Raw genomic sequence first — 16512 nt, 5'->3', positions numbered from 1 at the left:
GCAAACAAACTAATTTAAATTTTCAGTCAGTGTGTGCTTACTTCTGTATTTTTGCTTGCACAAAGGCTTTAATATCGAACCATAATGATAACATAGACTTCCAAGCTCATTGCAATCCAACCCATGTCTCTGCCAAAATCTGTGAGGTTCCCAAGCAGTTAGATCATGGAATCTTTGTTGGCCGGGGGGGTGGGTGGGTGTGTGTGTGTGTGTGTGTGTTTTTCCCCCTGCAATGGGATTGTTTCATTGCCTGGGAAAATGTCAAGAAGATATAATGCTCCTTTTCTCTCTCGCCATTTGCCCCTGGCTTGGACATATCCTGATCAGTATCTAATTTTACTCTTGTTTGAATAAATGAAACTCCTCCAAATAATTAATGCAAACTTGACATATGCGTACTTGGAACCACAATTTAATTCTGAGGGGCATATACTAGGGCAAATATCAGAACAATTTCTTCTTGTAGGACTTCGGAGTTCTTCTTTTACTGCCCAGGGACCTCTGATCAGTTCATGTGCTGTGGCAGTTTAACAAAGGAGGGAAGGACCTGGCATGCTGAGGAGAACTGAGCTTTCCTTTTCTGCTCCATGACGGTGTAACATCAAATTTGGAAAAAAGCTCTGTCATCTTATTAGTGTCCACTGGCCCACGTCACAATGCTCTTCAGAGGTCTGAGCTCTCTCCATCTTCCAGAACATTCTTGCTTCGGACTGACTCCCCTCGAGAACTCACCACTAGAGGGTACTGGCTGTTTGATTTTTAACGGCACAATGCCCATTAGACACAAATGTTGCTCTGTGACACACAGTTAAACTATAGTTCCCCAAAGATAAGATCTTAGATCAGACAGTCTCCTTCCAGCCTTGGATATGTGAAATGTATATTTTGCTTGGTCACACCAAGACATTTTTCACTATATGAATAGAGAGAAAATTCCATTCATTCTGGAGACTGAAGCTGTGAGATACTTGTCAGCTATTATGTAGAATGGGATTAATTTCCACCTGGTTAAATCTTGTTGGTTAAAATTTTTTAAAAGAGCGGTTTGCAATTTTTTAAAAGCAGTATGTCATTACATGGTGCGTCCTGCTAGGATACTGACACCTGGGATACTTTGATGCTACACATGAGTTTCAGCACTGACCCAAACATTCACCAAGTTCTGGAATCAAACCAGAACTTTTTTTCCAAATAAGTGGAACAAAATTAAATGCATGTACACTAGCAAGCATACATACAGAAATAGTTCCATAGTTTCATGTAAGAACTAAAGTTAAGCAATGAATAAATATAAAATTTTCAAACATATATATATATATATATATATATATATATATATTCATATTTTTTATTTGTTGATCCTGTATTACAAACTCAAAATTTCCATTGCAGTCTATGCAAGTTCTGGTGCACATGGAATACTGGATTTATATCAAAATGATACCCAAAAAGCCTACATTAAAAGAGAACATTATTAAGGTTGTAAAGTCAAGCACTCAAAAATTAGGAAGTGCCAGAATTAAGATTCCCTGTGCAAACTTAATTCAGTTCCCCTTTGTGTATGCATTACAATATAGTCTGTAAATATGTGATAATATACTCTCTTTCCGCAGGACCCCATCTCCTTCAGTGCACAAGATGGACCTGCTCTGGGGATGAATCAGGACTGGGTAGTGAAGGAGACTGTTATCTACATGATGCCTGCTGTATTTGCTGCAGAAGTTGGAAGGTGTGCACCTGTTGTGGCTCTGAGAGATGGTGGGCCTAAGCCCACGCATAGCTAAAAGCAATCCCCCTCAACAGAAGAGGTGGGCCAGTGAACTTAGGCCATATTGAAAGCTGTATAGTGAGCGAGTCAGGGGACTTCAGGAAGAGAAAGGAGGGTCTCAGGGTAAAGGAAGTTGTTTCCCTGGAGGCTTGGATTCTATCTCTGTCTCTGCCACAGAGTTTGTGTGTGAAGTTAGGCAGGTTGCTTAAACTTCATAAGTGGTTACTCATTGTTTGTTCCTCATTTTCTAGTTGCCCAGTCTGATACCCAGGTATTGGATTCGCAGAAGTGCTGAGCACTCGCAGCTGCAACTGAAGCCAGTGGGAGCTGTGCTTTGAATATTTCCAGTGGCATGTAATGCTAAATACTCAGAAAAATCAGGTCCATGTCGTCTCAAACTGGGCATCCAACGTTAGTGATTGCTTTTTACCTTAATCTCTTTGTGCCTCAGTTCCCCGTCTGTAAAATGGGAATAATAATAACCCCTCATCTCACAATGGTGGTGTTGAAATAAATAAATGTTTATGATGCACTAAGATGCTCTGGTGATGAGTGCTATAGAAAAGTTCATGAGGAAATAAATGTATCTGTTTTCAGGGGAGGGTTTGAATAGAGTGCAGTTAAAAAGGCATGGGGCCAGACATTGAACAATGAGGGAAAAAAACAAATGTTGACCAGATGTTCAGTAAGTGAGCACCATCCGTCCTGTGCAGTGAATATGTGCAAAGTGGCCAAACTAAGGTTGAACAGGCATCCTTAATTCTGTCATTTTCTAACTTTTGAGTGTTTAAGTTTGCAATTTTAATAATATTTATGGATGTGGGTTTGTACTGGCAGGAAAAAAGTCACCAATAGTGTGATTTTCGCCATTCGTCCCCATCTTTTTTGTATGTCAATGACTCACACCACAATGGCGGCTCCTGCGGCTCCTGTCTTGCAGGGCTGGGTCTGGCTCCCTGCTCCAGGCCTTGTGACCAAGAGCGCAGGGTCACAATGCCACTCAGGTTTGGCCTAGGTGCCATTCCATCATGAGGAGGGACCAGACTGAATTTGAGCAGCTCTGTAATTGGTGCGCCAGGTTGAAATGTCTGGAATGGGAAGCTATGCCCAGCTGTGTGGATGCAGGAGCTGCCACTGCCATGCCTGAGGAGAGTGTGGGGCAGAGAGTAGCCCCCCCATCTCTTTTTTTCCCCACCCAGGCTGGTGGTAGAAGATGCTGCTGTGGGTGGGTGGTGCCCCCTCATTTGTCAGGGCACTTCTTATCAAAAATCAGGAAGCAGTCAAGAAAACCATCTCAATTTACTAAATTTACCACAACTGCTCCCTGATTTTTGATTTAAAATGCTGTGACAAATCTGCAGCCCTCATATTCTTTCAATGTGGTAATTTATATGTAATACTAAAACTAAAAACATTGCTAGGGATGGCATTTTTTAGGGTTAACCCTGTTAAAATCCAGTGGTAACCCCCCAAATATTAATTGCTAAATGTTGCTTCATTTGGATTCTCACCTATATTGCTTGATGATTCACCCAAGGAATTAAAATTGAAACCTATCTCCTGGCACAAAGAGCAAGCAATGTGGTTGTCTGGGAGGCTTGGGGCGGGAAAGAGTCCATAGTCTCCAACCCAAGGGTTCAGACCTGCATTGTATCCCTTCCAAAGTCACTGTGCCCATCCTGACCTCTGCGCCTTTTTTGAGGTGTTTTGGACCACGGTATCCTGATAAATGTTGATCCAGTGCCCCTTCCTTCATCCCCCAGTAGAGAACTGCATTTGGCGTAGGTTTGAATGCCCATCTACACAGCAACTCCACTTGTGCCCTCAGCCTTATCATGGGATGTAAGTTACAGGGAGGACTTAGTGGGCCCTCTTCTGCTAGGTGGATTTCTCCACATTTGTCCATTTAGTGAAAAAAAAAAAAAGAGGGCACCCAAAAGAGCTTACATGGAGACTGTACCACTCCACTGTGATACACAAATCAGTTTCCCTTAATGGATTCAGAGAATTCAGCTACCTTCTTCCCATTCCAACAATATAAATGTGGAGCACCCGTTCTCCCATATTTGTCATGTCCATATCCCAGAATGAAGCAAATTAATCGCACATTCGTTGAAGGTGTAATTCATAGTGCAGGTCAATCCATTTCAGTCATATGTGCTAGAATGCAAAAAATATATAACATTATTTTGACTTCTGTGTAACTTGGTCTGAAATATATTTGAATGATATAAAATACAAGTTTTAGTTTTTGCATTATTCAAGTGTTTTTTTTAATAAAGCTGTGTAAGTGTTTTCTTCTCAATTCATAGGTGTTATAAAGTGTGTTAGTGTAGTGAGCTTGAGGGGATGCTACTTTAAAAATTCATTCCGGTGTTGGCTTTAAAACTGACTTTTTTTCTCTCTCTGTACAAGCTGGGATGTGCCTTCAATTTAAGTAGAGAGAGATGAGGGGCAAAAATTTTCAAAAGTGCCTAAGGGACTTACACACCTAAGTCTCACCCTCAAAAGTCTCATTCAGAGCTCATAACACTGCACATATCATTCAGCACTCGTCATTTCTGAAAATGGAACTTAGGCTTCTAAGTCACTTAGGCAGTTTTGAAACTTTGACCTGAGGGTTAAGACACCCCCAGAGGTCATTACATAGAGTAATTTCCTTATGTTTCAAGAACTGATAGATAGAGATCTTGAACTTTAGCTTGTATCTGGAAACGTTCCTGAAAGCTTCCAGAATTAATGTAATGAATATAAGAATGAGATTGACAGGAAGTATATCATAAATAGGCTTGGAAAAATTAGGTTTTTAATCAGTAAATGTTGATAAATATTGATTTCATTGTACATACATGAATCAATGAAAAAGTATTTCAATTGATAATAGTCAAAATTTACAGACAAGCCAAATAAGAAAATTACTGCTTGGAAATTTATCAGAGTTTGATTTAAGGCTATTTGTTTTGTATATTTTGATGTAACGTTGACAATTAGTGTTTTAACAGTTATTAATCTTCAACTTTTTGAATCTCAACATCTATTGCTATTAAATAATTATTAGCTGATTTCCCACCCACCCCTTTGCCTAACCATCATAATTTCCCACAACTGTGAAGATTTAAATAAATAAATAAAAATTGGAAAAAAAATGCTTAAAACCCACAATTCTATAAAAATTTTAAATAAAAGTTGAAAATGCTTACAAATAAACTGATATTGGGTGTTGAAATTATAAAAAAAAAAATTGAAAATTGAATTCTATTGAGCCTGATCCTAACTCAGGTTAGAAAATTTCCATCAATCCCCAAGATTCAATATTGCAGTCTTTAAAAGGTACTCTATCCTGTGACCCACCGTGAGATCCCTCCTTTGAAGTCAACGCCACCATTATTGCTGTTGTATCACTTTGTAGTGCTAACATTTTGGTTATTAAGCTAGTTGCAATGTGGATTTTCTGTTTTTCAGTGCGCACTGAAGGCAATGGCATTGCTGAACTAAGTGTGTTGGAGCATGTACTAGTGTGCTGGTTTCATTTTAGGTTGGTCTTGTCTTGAGTGTGAATAGTGCCTTAACTAATGATGCCCTTGGTTTTTAGTGTTTGGGTTGTCGTGAGGAGGTACATTTGAGCAACCTTAACTCTGACTTAGTGAGGATTTTTTGTGGAGGAATATAAATATGGGGCTTGATCCTGCATATGTGCAGAAAGGGTGCATTATGAGAATCAGTGGATCTGAGGGGAGGTCACTCAGCTCGGAATACTGCACTTCTTGTAACCCTGGGAAGCTGGAAATTGAGCAACGTGGAACTGGCTGTACCGATGCTTCTAGCCAGAGTACCAGAACTGCTGGTCATTGTGGGCTGATCACCTAATTTCCATAACGGTGTTAAGGGCTCAGTCTCCGATGTACCAGGTTTTTCAGTCTCCACTCATTTTTGGATGCTGCCAGAACTCTCAAGTGTATTGGATTTGGGAGATGTTCCCTGTTTTGCTGAGGGAGGAACTCCCCCACTCAATACCTTGCAGCCTAAGGGAAAGTGCACTGCACCATGAGACCAGAGTTCAGATCTGCTAGCCTGCTGTGTACATCCTCCTGCACTTCACAGTTCTTATTACTGACTGAAGCCTCATACATGAACTTGAGAAGGCAATCAGGTACTAGTACCACCATTTCAAAATGTAAGTTAGCAGAGAGGTTAGTCATCACTTCATGTAGAGCTGGGAATAGAATCAAGGTTTCTGAGAGGGAAAATCAAAGTCTTATTCACTCAGCCTTGCTGCGTTGCAGAATGAATGTGACTGTGTGCTCTGGCTATCCTGTTTGTAATCACCACACTCCCAAGGAAAGGGATCAAAGTCAGAATTCATGGTCCCCAATATTTTACTACTATTTAGCAAATAGTTGTGCAACCCACTGGCAAAGTGTCTGTCAAGTTCTCCTCTACTGGCTGGTCCAGTAGGATATAGCAATTGTTCCAGTAGCCGATGAGATTAGAGATCTATGCTGGGGAGTGAAGGGCCAGGGTTCACACTCTGATGACCATTGTCCTTCTATTGATTGTGATAGAATTTGTTTTATCCAGTTTTGTGAAATGGTTTATCTAATTCACACACTGAGAGAGCATATTTTAAAACAGGTTTTATAGTGCAAAACAATATTATTTGTACCTTATGACAAGACACACAACAAAGTACAGATGTTCCATATTTCAGATATTTGTCACTCATTTTGATTGCTGATGTCACACTCTGAAACATTTGAGGGATTCATAGAATTTTAAGGTCAGAATGGACCTTATGATCACTTAGTCTGACCTCATGATAGGTCACAGAACCTCACACAGTAATTTCTGCATCAAGCACATAACTAATATCTGAGCTACAGCACATATTTTAGAATGATATCCAGTCTTGATTCAAAGACTTCAAGTGATGGAGAATCCACCACATCCCCCGGAAAATAATTCCAATGTTTAATTGACCCCACTGTTAAAAATGTGCATCTTCTAGTCTGAATTTGTCTAGTGTCAGCTTCCAGACATTGAATCTTTTGAGACCTTTTTCCACAAGACTTCTGAGCTGTCTAGGTATTTGTAGACTGTAATCACATTCCCTCTTTTGAGAGCAGTGTGTGCTGCACACCCATGTGGAAAGCACTCTGGTTGCCAGGGCTGTTTCCAATACCCGATACTGTATGCTCTTCACCATCAAATGTGGCTGCTATCTGCAGGCCTACAGAGAATATGTATCCAACTCATCAGGTGTGCATCTGCCTGTTGGGTGAGGGAAGATCAAGTCTGTACTGGGCAATTCAGTATTTGAATTTCTGTGGGATTCTTCTGGATAAGAGACACAACAATTGCTTTCCTTAGGTAAGCCTTCAGGAAAGTGCTTTTGGTCTGATTCTGGACTGTCTTGTCCATTGCATTACTCATTTAGAACAATAGGGATGAAAAGGCAAAATAGGGATGAAATACTAGAAGAGTAGTGTTTTACATGCATTTTGCACCAACTCTGCACGGGTGTAAATATAAGCACTGATTTATATGAATACTTTTAAAACCCAGGTGCAGTTTGTAGAGTCCAGGGCTCCAGTTGTCCATTCCGGCTAAGATATGTTCGTGCATGAATGAAGAGGATGCTTTTATGCCTCTTTTCTATCTCCTCCTATTCAAGCTGTCCAGGGACTTAACTCCCAGCATGCCTTAGAGAAGCTTCACTCTCTCAAAGCTGACACAGACCTTTCATTCCTTTTCTGGGAGCCAAGAAGCTCTGGAGCACAGTAGTGCTCTGGCTATGCCTCATCCCCTGGCCACACCCTTTGGCACACTGCCTACATTGGGGAAATTGAAGGGGGTGGCATTTGGAACAAGTGTAGCTGTCTCTACATCAGCAAAGGAAAGCTTTACATTGGGTTTTTCTTCCAGTGAGGAGATCCACATTGCCTTTATGGCCTCTTTATGCTGCTGGAACCATGTAAAGCAGATTCAGGGCAATGGAATAATGACTCCAAGGGATTTATTTTCCTTGTTGTTAGCTTTTTTATCTGCTCTATTTCTTGGTGTTTGTTTTTTCTCCTTAGTTCTTCTGAGCCTCTAATAGAATGCTGAGAATTTTTCAGACAGTGTCCTATTTCCCCGGCCTTCTTTCTCACCAGTCTTTGAGTCCCTGCATCACAGCTATTGTACCTCCAGTAACTGAGGCCTTATCTACACTAGAAAGCGGTGCTGCTTTAATTTTATCACTATAGTTAAAGCAGTACAACCCCAATGTGGCATCTGGTTATACTGGTATAAAGGTGCCTTATGGTGATATAATTATGAGCATACTAGTGGTTGTACAGACTTAACCATTTTGGTTTAAAAAAAATCATCCCCCCAAGCCAAAATAATTAAAGTGGTATAAAGACTGCGTAGATCAGGCTTCAGAATATTGGGTGGGAACAGAGAGGCTTCTGTTATATTAACTGATCTGAGGTTCTTCTCTCCATAACCTACCCCAGACTGCTTTGTTTTTGTAGCATTTCCATCCCCTAATAGTTTTGAGAATGACTGACCGGGAGAAGAAATGAATTGTGGTCTCCCATGTGGTGGTGAAAAACACTATTATTAAGCAACAGAGCCGGACCCAATAGGATCTTTATTGATTATTTGTTGGCACAGGTTAGCTAGTTGTATATTGGTAAGCCTGGTGTGTAGCTCTTGATTTGTTTCTGAAATGTCTAAGGAATATGGATAGCAGTACTAATAAGAAGTAAATGTTTAATTAGTGGAAGAAACAATTGGCCTACATTACTCTGAACTTTTAAAATGAGTCTTTCCCATCTCCTCTTTCTTAGTCCTCACCCTTTAGAAGCCTGCCTTGATGCAAGACATGTAGCTAGCTTTTGAGCAATGTGTCCTTTCTTCTAGAGCAGAACACAAGTTTCATGTTCATGTCTTAAGTTTTTGTAATGATTTGGTTTTTTTAAAAAATGGCTAGATCTTTGCTGACTCTGCAGAGCTGCACCCAGTGTTGTACTGAAGTCCCCAGGTAAACCAGTTTCTACTTTGATTCATTTCACTTAGCAACAGAAATGTAAGCCACAGCCTCTTGCCCCAGTGGAATCCTCTAAATGCAGTCTGCATAACAAAAGGTAAAGGGGCCAAGTCTGAGTTTAATTTCTGGATAACTGTTTATGGGAGCCTTTATAAAAGCATTCAGTTCAGGAATTGTCAAACATCCCTTATTCAGAAGCCATATAGTTGATTTGTAGTGTATGAGTTGCCATATTAAAATTAGATACCACAGAGAGGTTGGAGGGCAGTGGGATATAGAGCTTTTCTCCCTACATTGCCCATTCAAATCTGGCCTGAGTCAGTCGTTCACAAAAATTGTCACTGTTTAATTACCTGTGTGAAATGAGTTGGTGGCCTCAATTCAGTTCCTAGCGAGGTGTGCACATCCAAAAAGCAACCAACTGGCACTAATTGGCACCTTATCTAACCGTCTGAGCAGGGAGCCAAAGGTCTGAATGGGGACAGATCTACCCACTCAACCTTAGAGACGTTCACTCTGGGTCAGAGTTGAAGGAATATTAGTAGGCTAGTATGTGGAAATCTGCCTTACAACTGGCCATATTAGACCTGTGTTATGGTGAGAGAACTCTATTTTCTATGGCAGCATTCATAAACTCTAAAATCATTTCTAAAAACATGAAATTTCACTGGGACAAGTGTACAGAATTAATTTGCTAAACTGTAATTTGACATTTCAAGGCATAGGAAAGTAAAATTAAGCCCACTCCTGATTAGGATTTAGTGAATTGTGTGATGGGAGGGGCAAGAAGAAAGTTTTATTTAACTCACCTTTGTTGTGATGCCAGTAAAAAAAACTTGACAACAGTTAGGCTGGTTGATGTGTTGAGACCAGCGCCTATCTTGCTGACCAATATTGTGTCTTTGTTTGCTTGTACACTCCCCCCTGTCTGTCAGTATCTATCTGTTATCTCTTGACTTCTGCATAGATTATAAGCTTCTTGGGGAAGGCCTGTCTTTTTCATCCGCATTTATAAAGTATCAAGCACAATGGAGTCCTAGTCCATGGCTAAGGCTCCTAAAGGCTATGGTAATACAAGTAGTTATTGTTGTTTATTTATAAAAAATGGGGAAAATTTCAGATTCCTACAGGGACTTAAATATCTGGTGTGTGTGTTTGTATGCTCGGCAAATTTGTCCTCCTCTTGTCAGCAGGAGGAGTATTTTCTGCTGGTTGAACAATAAAATAAAATTGGTTTGTGAATAGATTTGTGGGGATTTACTGTTCATTATGAGCAGATATAGAGACAACCACTGGAAATGTTCCCAAATCAGAAACATTTCACAAAGTTTTGCACAAATGATTATTCATCTGAAACACTGTACCCAAAGTCTCTTGTTTGTTGCTCTCCTGTTTACAGAGTATGAATCATCCAATCAGGGAGTGGAAACAGAATCATGTAGCTCAAGTAACCAGCCACATCTCGTGAATAGTGAACAGTAATAGTGAGTAACCCATAGTCTTAAAGTTAGTTGGGCCATACTGTTCAGCAGATACCTTAGAAATATGGAATATATTCAGTGAAAATCAGCACTGGCTCACAAATAGTTTGACCAGCTTTAACACTAAGTCCTTGAGGCATAAGCTTAGTTCTCTGCTTGCTGATAAGAATGGAGCCTAGGAACTGCATAAAGCATGTATATTTCCAAAAAGCCAAACTCATGTGGTTGGGTTCATCATAGGCTTATATTACTGAAGTGTTGATGATGTTCCTCTAAGCTGCAGTTTATTATCTGTATAAAGTAACAAAGGAAACCAGGGTCACAACTACAACTGAAATGATAAAGTTCTGAAAATAATGCCCATTCCCAGCCATAAAACAATCTTCTCCTCCTCCCCCCAGTGCTCTATCAGAGGATGATTCAGTGCTTGGTTAACTTACTGACTAAAACTGGAACACAGAAGGGAAGATAATGATTCTTATCCCCTGTGTGTAGAATTATCTTCTGTGGGAAACGGGATGGTTTGAAGCCTGATAGCATTTATAACATTGTCAGTGGGCCAGGGCAGAAAACTTACCATTTCCACCAAAACAATGCTCCTGTCTTTTCCAAAATAGTTTTTATGGTCCCAAAAACTCTTTAATTTCCTGACTGTGGAAAATGTAACTAGATGCAAACGCTGTATATCAATCTAACATTTACCACTGTGGATGTTTGATGTCCCTCCCTGCATTCTCTATAACTGGATATACCCCAATGGTCACTGTGTCTGACTCTTAAAGCTAATCAAACAGCAAAGAGAGATGGTGAGATTTTCACCATAAGGGGCTGGAATGTGTTTGCTCCTCATGTAGCTGTCTTGGCTGGCACAAGGGGTTTTCTGTCTACCTCCTATGAAGTCCTGGTAAGGTCTAGACAGAACTGCTTCCCTTGTACTCAGGGGAGCTTTAGGCCATGGTTTCCAATTCCCCTCTACACTGCAGCAGGACCAGCACACTCGAGGAGTAGCCTGTACTTCATAAATTAAAGTAGCAGTGTGCTGGTGAGGCCCATGGGACGGCGTGGGCTTTGCACTTCTCCTTGTCTGGCTAATCATATATGGCGCAACCTAGTTTAAATGAATTAAAAATAAAATGATTAATGAAACCTAAACTCCGTTTCCTTTGAGCTGCCTGGTTCAAGGTGATACATGAAGAAGCAGAGATGTGATAGTCCCAGGGCTGGATTAAGGCATAGGCCCCAGCTCCTGGAGTTGCATGAGATCGAAATCTTAGTTCTCATAAAAAAATGTTTCTAGCCTTCATAGATGCAAAGAAAAGCTTAACATTGTGACCCGAGTGTAACTGGTGGCTGTTTGAGTGTGCAGTGAAATAGTAGCTCCAGACATAGGCGCAGGAACTAAGGGTGCGGCAGGTGCCACAGAACCCCCAGGTTTCACAGTGAAAAGGTTGTAGGTGCTGAAAGAACGAAGCTAGCATTATTTCCCAATTCTTGAGAATCCCAGAGCTGTGCCGCACCCCTGTGGTATGAGCGGGAATTGCACTTGTTCACATTGCTTTTGAACAGGTCTGGCTTACGGTTTTGTTAGCTGGCTTTCAGCACCCCTGCTATAAAAAGTGTTCCAGCACCTCTGGCTCCAGGAGGTGTGAACTGCTCCCTTCATCTTATTTCTGAAATCTGTTCTCACCTCTGGAAGGGTGGGACCATGGTGTGGTGGCAGGCCTCATGTGGGTTTTCCCTGGCCCTGGAGTACTTTATTTCCACCTTGGGTAGTTTCCCTTTGTTTGGCCTTTGACACTGGAATTATACTGCCCATCTTGGGGCACCTAGGAAGATACAGTTCCATAGGGAATGATGGAATTCACAGTAGAACAACAAAAATTAAGCCCTATTGAGAATGTCTTTATTGTAAAAGAGCTGACTACATACTGTATGCCTAAGCATGGACAATGTGTGTGAGAGCGGTTGCAGATGGGACATAACTGGTTACAAGCCTTTGAAGGTCATGAATACCAAAGAGGGAGAGGATTTACTTAAAGGGGTTCAAGGAAGAATAACTAGCAGTAGTAGATAAAATTAAGACAAGAAAAATGTGTGCTGCATACTGAGGAAAGCTTTCTGACATTAACACATTACACCCTGGAGAAGTGTCCCAAAGGGATGTGATGGAAATCCTATCACTTGAGATGCTTAGGATTAGACTAAGTAAAATAGTAGAAAATATACTGGCAGGAAAAGGGAACAAGGTAAAGTGAGGGGTCTTGTACATTGCTACTATCTATTGTTCTTGGCTCTGTTAATGTTTCTTCACAAAAGCTTTGATCTTTGAGTAGAAGGTAACTATTAGCTTCTGCGGTTCACTTCCCTATGTTCCTCAATTGAGCAGTACAGCTTTGAGCCTTTTGTTTTTGTTTGATCAAAAAGCATCCCTAGAACTCACGTCACTGCTGGGGGAGCAAAGGACCAAACTCAAAAATCCACACTGCAAAAATGAACTGCTTCTGGATTGCTGAGCAGGGCCTAATCTTACTCTTTGATCTTGTGTACCATAACAATAATTTGGTAGTCGTGTGACACCATGCAAAGTGCCTGGCTGCATATAGCTTATGCCTGCTAAGTTTCTTGATGGGAAAAGCTTCTTTCCTCCCTGCCCCATTCCTTGTAATTTCCATAAGAAGCTTTATAATAAAGCTATTTAAAGGATGGCGATATGCATTCTCTTTCTGGCACTTGAGACACTGTATGCAAAATTGCATGCCATGTTGCATCAGTACGCGGAAACCTGACTCTATTGTTCTCATTGAAACTAATGGCAGAAACAAGTGGCAACTTTTGCCTTAGCACCTTTTCTCATCTCCCACATTTTCTCCCTTCACTTACACCCCCACACACCAACCATTTAACTGTATTTGTGTGCTCGCCCAACAATGTGGAAAATGACATATGTCATCACTATAACTGAATGATATTTATGTTAGCACGCAATTGTGTTTTTCCTGAGGTGTATTTTGGGTATGGAAATTATTTGCCCTTAGATGCCATTTCAGTCCTATTTATCTCTGCTTTCAAAAAAAATCCCTTAATACTTTGTTTTCCTTCTTATTATGATCACTGGTGGCCTTACATATATCATCTTTACCTCTCATCCTCATTCTTGTTTTTCTTTCTTGTTACAGAACTTCTATTGTCCCTTTCAATCCATTCAGTTCATAATTTTAAAGAATTGTTTACATTTGTTGTATTTTAACTATTATCTCACAGATTTTAAATAATATTGTAAATATTTTGAAATAAGATGATTATATAGACTCTAAGTTTTTTATTATGTGTTCAAGATCCTCTTCATTTTTCCAAATGAAATAAGGTCTGTCTTCTAAAACCCTATTTCTCCACTCTGATAAACAGCAACTGCTTCCATTTGTCAGGGCTTTGTTACTGTTTATTTGCATTAGAGTAGAAGCTAGAGGGCCCAAATGAGATCAGAACCCCATGGTGCTAGTCACTGTCAAAACCTATGTTGAGAGAGTCTTTGTTCCAAACAGTTTTCAATCTAAATAAACAAGAAAGACAAGGGGTGAGAGAGAGACGTATTATCCCCATTTTACGGATGGGGAGCTGAGATACTGAGAGATTAAGCAAAAAGAAAAGGAGTACTTGTGGCACCTTAGAGACTAACAAATTTATTTGAGCATAAGCTTTAGCTGTAGCTCACAAAAGCTTATGCTCAAATAAATTTGTTAGTCTCTGAGGTGCCACAAGTCCTCCTTTTCTTTTTGCGATTACAGACTAACACGGCTGCTACTCTGAAACCTGAGAGATTAACGTCATACAGGAATCTGTGGCTGAGCTGAGCATTGAATGCAAATATTCTCAATCCCAGGCAAGTGCCTGAACCACAATGCCTTTCCTCTTCATCCTTCTTGCTTCTGATCCCTTCATCAGAGAACACAGCAAGTACTTTGAAATTCATAGGCTAAAAAGCCTAGATTCCCATTACCTGTGAAATTCAAACAAGAACTTTAGTAAGTGGAGATCCTTATTATTATTTTTTGCACTGATGCATGGGATAGAGATCAGATGGATGAAATATAATTGCTGATAATTTGTTATCCATGTTCTATTTTTTGTTTAACTCCTAATTTTATTTAATGGAAGAGTGACCTATCAAATACTGGCTTGATGATTTCCAAGCACTTGTTTGTGCTGAATTAAGCACATTGCTAAACTTTGTAAATTGCCACTGACAGTTAGGGATTGATTTTTGTCCCTAGAGAGATGACTTTTTGTTTTCAGAAGAAATTGAAGTTGATTATTGGAGCATTCCATAAGAGAGAGACTACTTTATGGATATCTTTCTACTGAGAACTCATTTTCAACTGAGTAACATCAGCAAGGTCATGTTTTTCCTGGCACCAAGAAAGAAGGGTTGATTGACAAAAAAAAATTCACATGGACTTTCAGGGTAAATAAATAGGAATGAAAATTTCCAAGTTCTGATCAGGAGGTTTTGTTGATTTGGGATTTTTTTTTGGCTGTAACTGGTTCAGCACAGAAGTGTCTCTATGTAAACGATGGTTTAACGCTCTAGATTTTCATTTCTGGGAATGTAGGGTCACAGTTGGCACAGGTGATAAGTTTGACCATCCAGCTCTATCCTGTCTGTTTTATAAATATATATTAAAAAGCACTGAAACTTTTAGCATTAATTGCCAACTTTTGTTGAGAACAGAGGTAGGACTTGTCAAGAATGGCAGTGTCACAGCTCCAGTTGAGCTCCCCTGGTGGGAGATTCATCAGGCTGCTGTGAAGGTATTCAGCGGCTGGATCCCACGTGTTTTAGGTCCCTAAAGTTTGAACAAAATCTAGACACTGCTGCTGTCTAGGAGCACACTTTGGGAGCAGATCGTCATTTAGTACCCTGTTCTGAGAGTTGCAACCATGCAGCCCATGGTCCAGCCCCCTAGAACCAGACTCATCCCCACAACTTAAAAACATCCTCTCCCAGAACTCCAGCCATGTGGTTGTCCCGGGTTCCCAGGTTACCTCTTAAAGGGTAATGTGGTCAGTGTGACACATGAAACAAAGACTTTGCACAAGATTCTAAAACCATTGGTCTTTATTTAATTGCATGAGAAATATACAGATCTATACAAAAATAGCAACCCATCCACCCCGCCTCAGTTTCCTCTTTCCTCCAGAGCCTTCTTTGAGCTGGGTTCAAGGCCCTCTGGGATCATCCAGGGTCCTTCTGCTGCACTGAATGGCTTGTGTTCTGAAAAACATGGTGCTTCCTTTTCCAGCTTGCCTCCTCTGACCTTGCCCAGTCTGTGTCCATCCCCTCTCCTCCTGTAAACTTCCTATGTCTGTCTGTCTTCCCCCCCATAAGTGGTTTTAAATTCCTCCTTCGTAGCCTCTGTCGCTGTGGCTGGTTTAGGAATTTTCTGCACTCTCCCCTTCCCCTTCCCTACAGACAAGCAGGAGGAAGTATCTTCTCCCAGCTCCAGTCCAACCCATTGTCATTCAGATGTTTCCACCTGGATAGAAGGTCTTGAGTTCTAATGACTCACCTTTGTCCCTGGTCTGCAGGGATGTGCTATAGCCTTAGTGCTCTGATTTCCAAAACTGCTCAGCACCAACAGCTCCCATTAAAATTATTGGAAATAATGCCTTGATATAATAGTTGAATTGCTGCTATCTGGAGAGAGGTGCTGGGATTCATATCTGTATCTGTTAAGGATAGAATAAAAGCAAAAAGCACAGGTTCAAACACCTACAAATTCAGGGTAGGTGGGAACTGGCAGATTGGAATCAAATCCAGATCAAGGTCTAAATTTGACAACTGTTCTACTTCTATGATGGGTCAAATCAAAACTCTTGTAAGATTCTAGTGTCTAGGACACAGTCTAGTGTTTAAGATACAGGTGGTTTTTATATGCCTTGAATGATGCAAATTTTATTTTAAGGTGACAGATCATCTGTTTCAATCACTTCAGGGTTTTAAAATTTGACTGCCAGTAAAAAATTTATGTTCGGAGTGTTTATTTGTTGTGTATATGAGTGCTCCTAAAATAAGACAGACACGTGTGTGTCTCTGTATATGTGGGTGTCTGTGTATATATGTGCATGTATAACACACACGTATCCCTGTATGTGCATGCATATCTGGTCTTTTCTTACGTCATAAGAATGAAAAGGTCCCAAGCATCTGAATAACTGGGATAAATCCACAA

The sequence above is a fragment of the Natator depressus genome, chromosome 1 (assembly GCF_965152275.1).
Source record: "Natator depressus isolate rNatDep1 chromosome 1, rNatDep2.hap1, whole genome shotgun sequence".
Lineage (NCBI taxonomy): Eukaryota > Metazoa > Chordata > Testudines > Cheloniidae > Natator > Natator depressus.
This window is presented reverse-complemented; position numbering follows the sequence as displayed.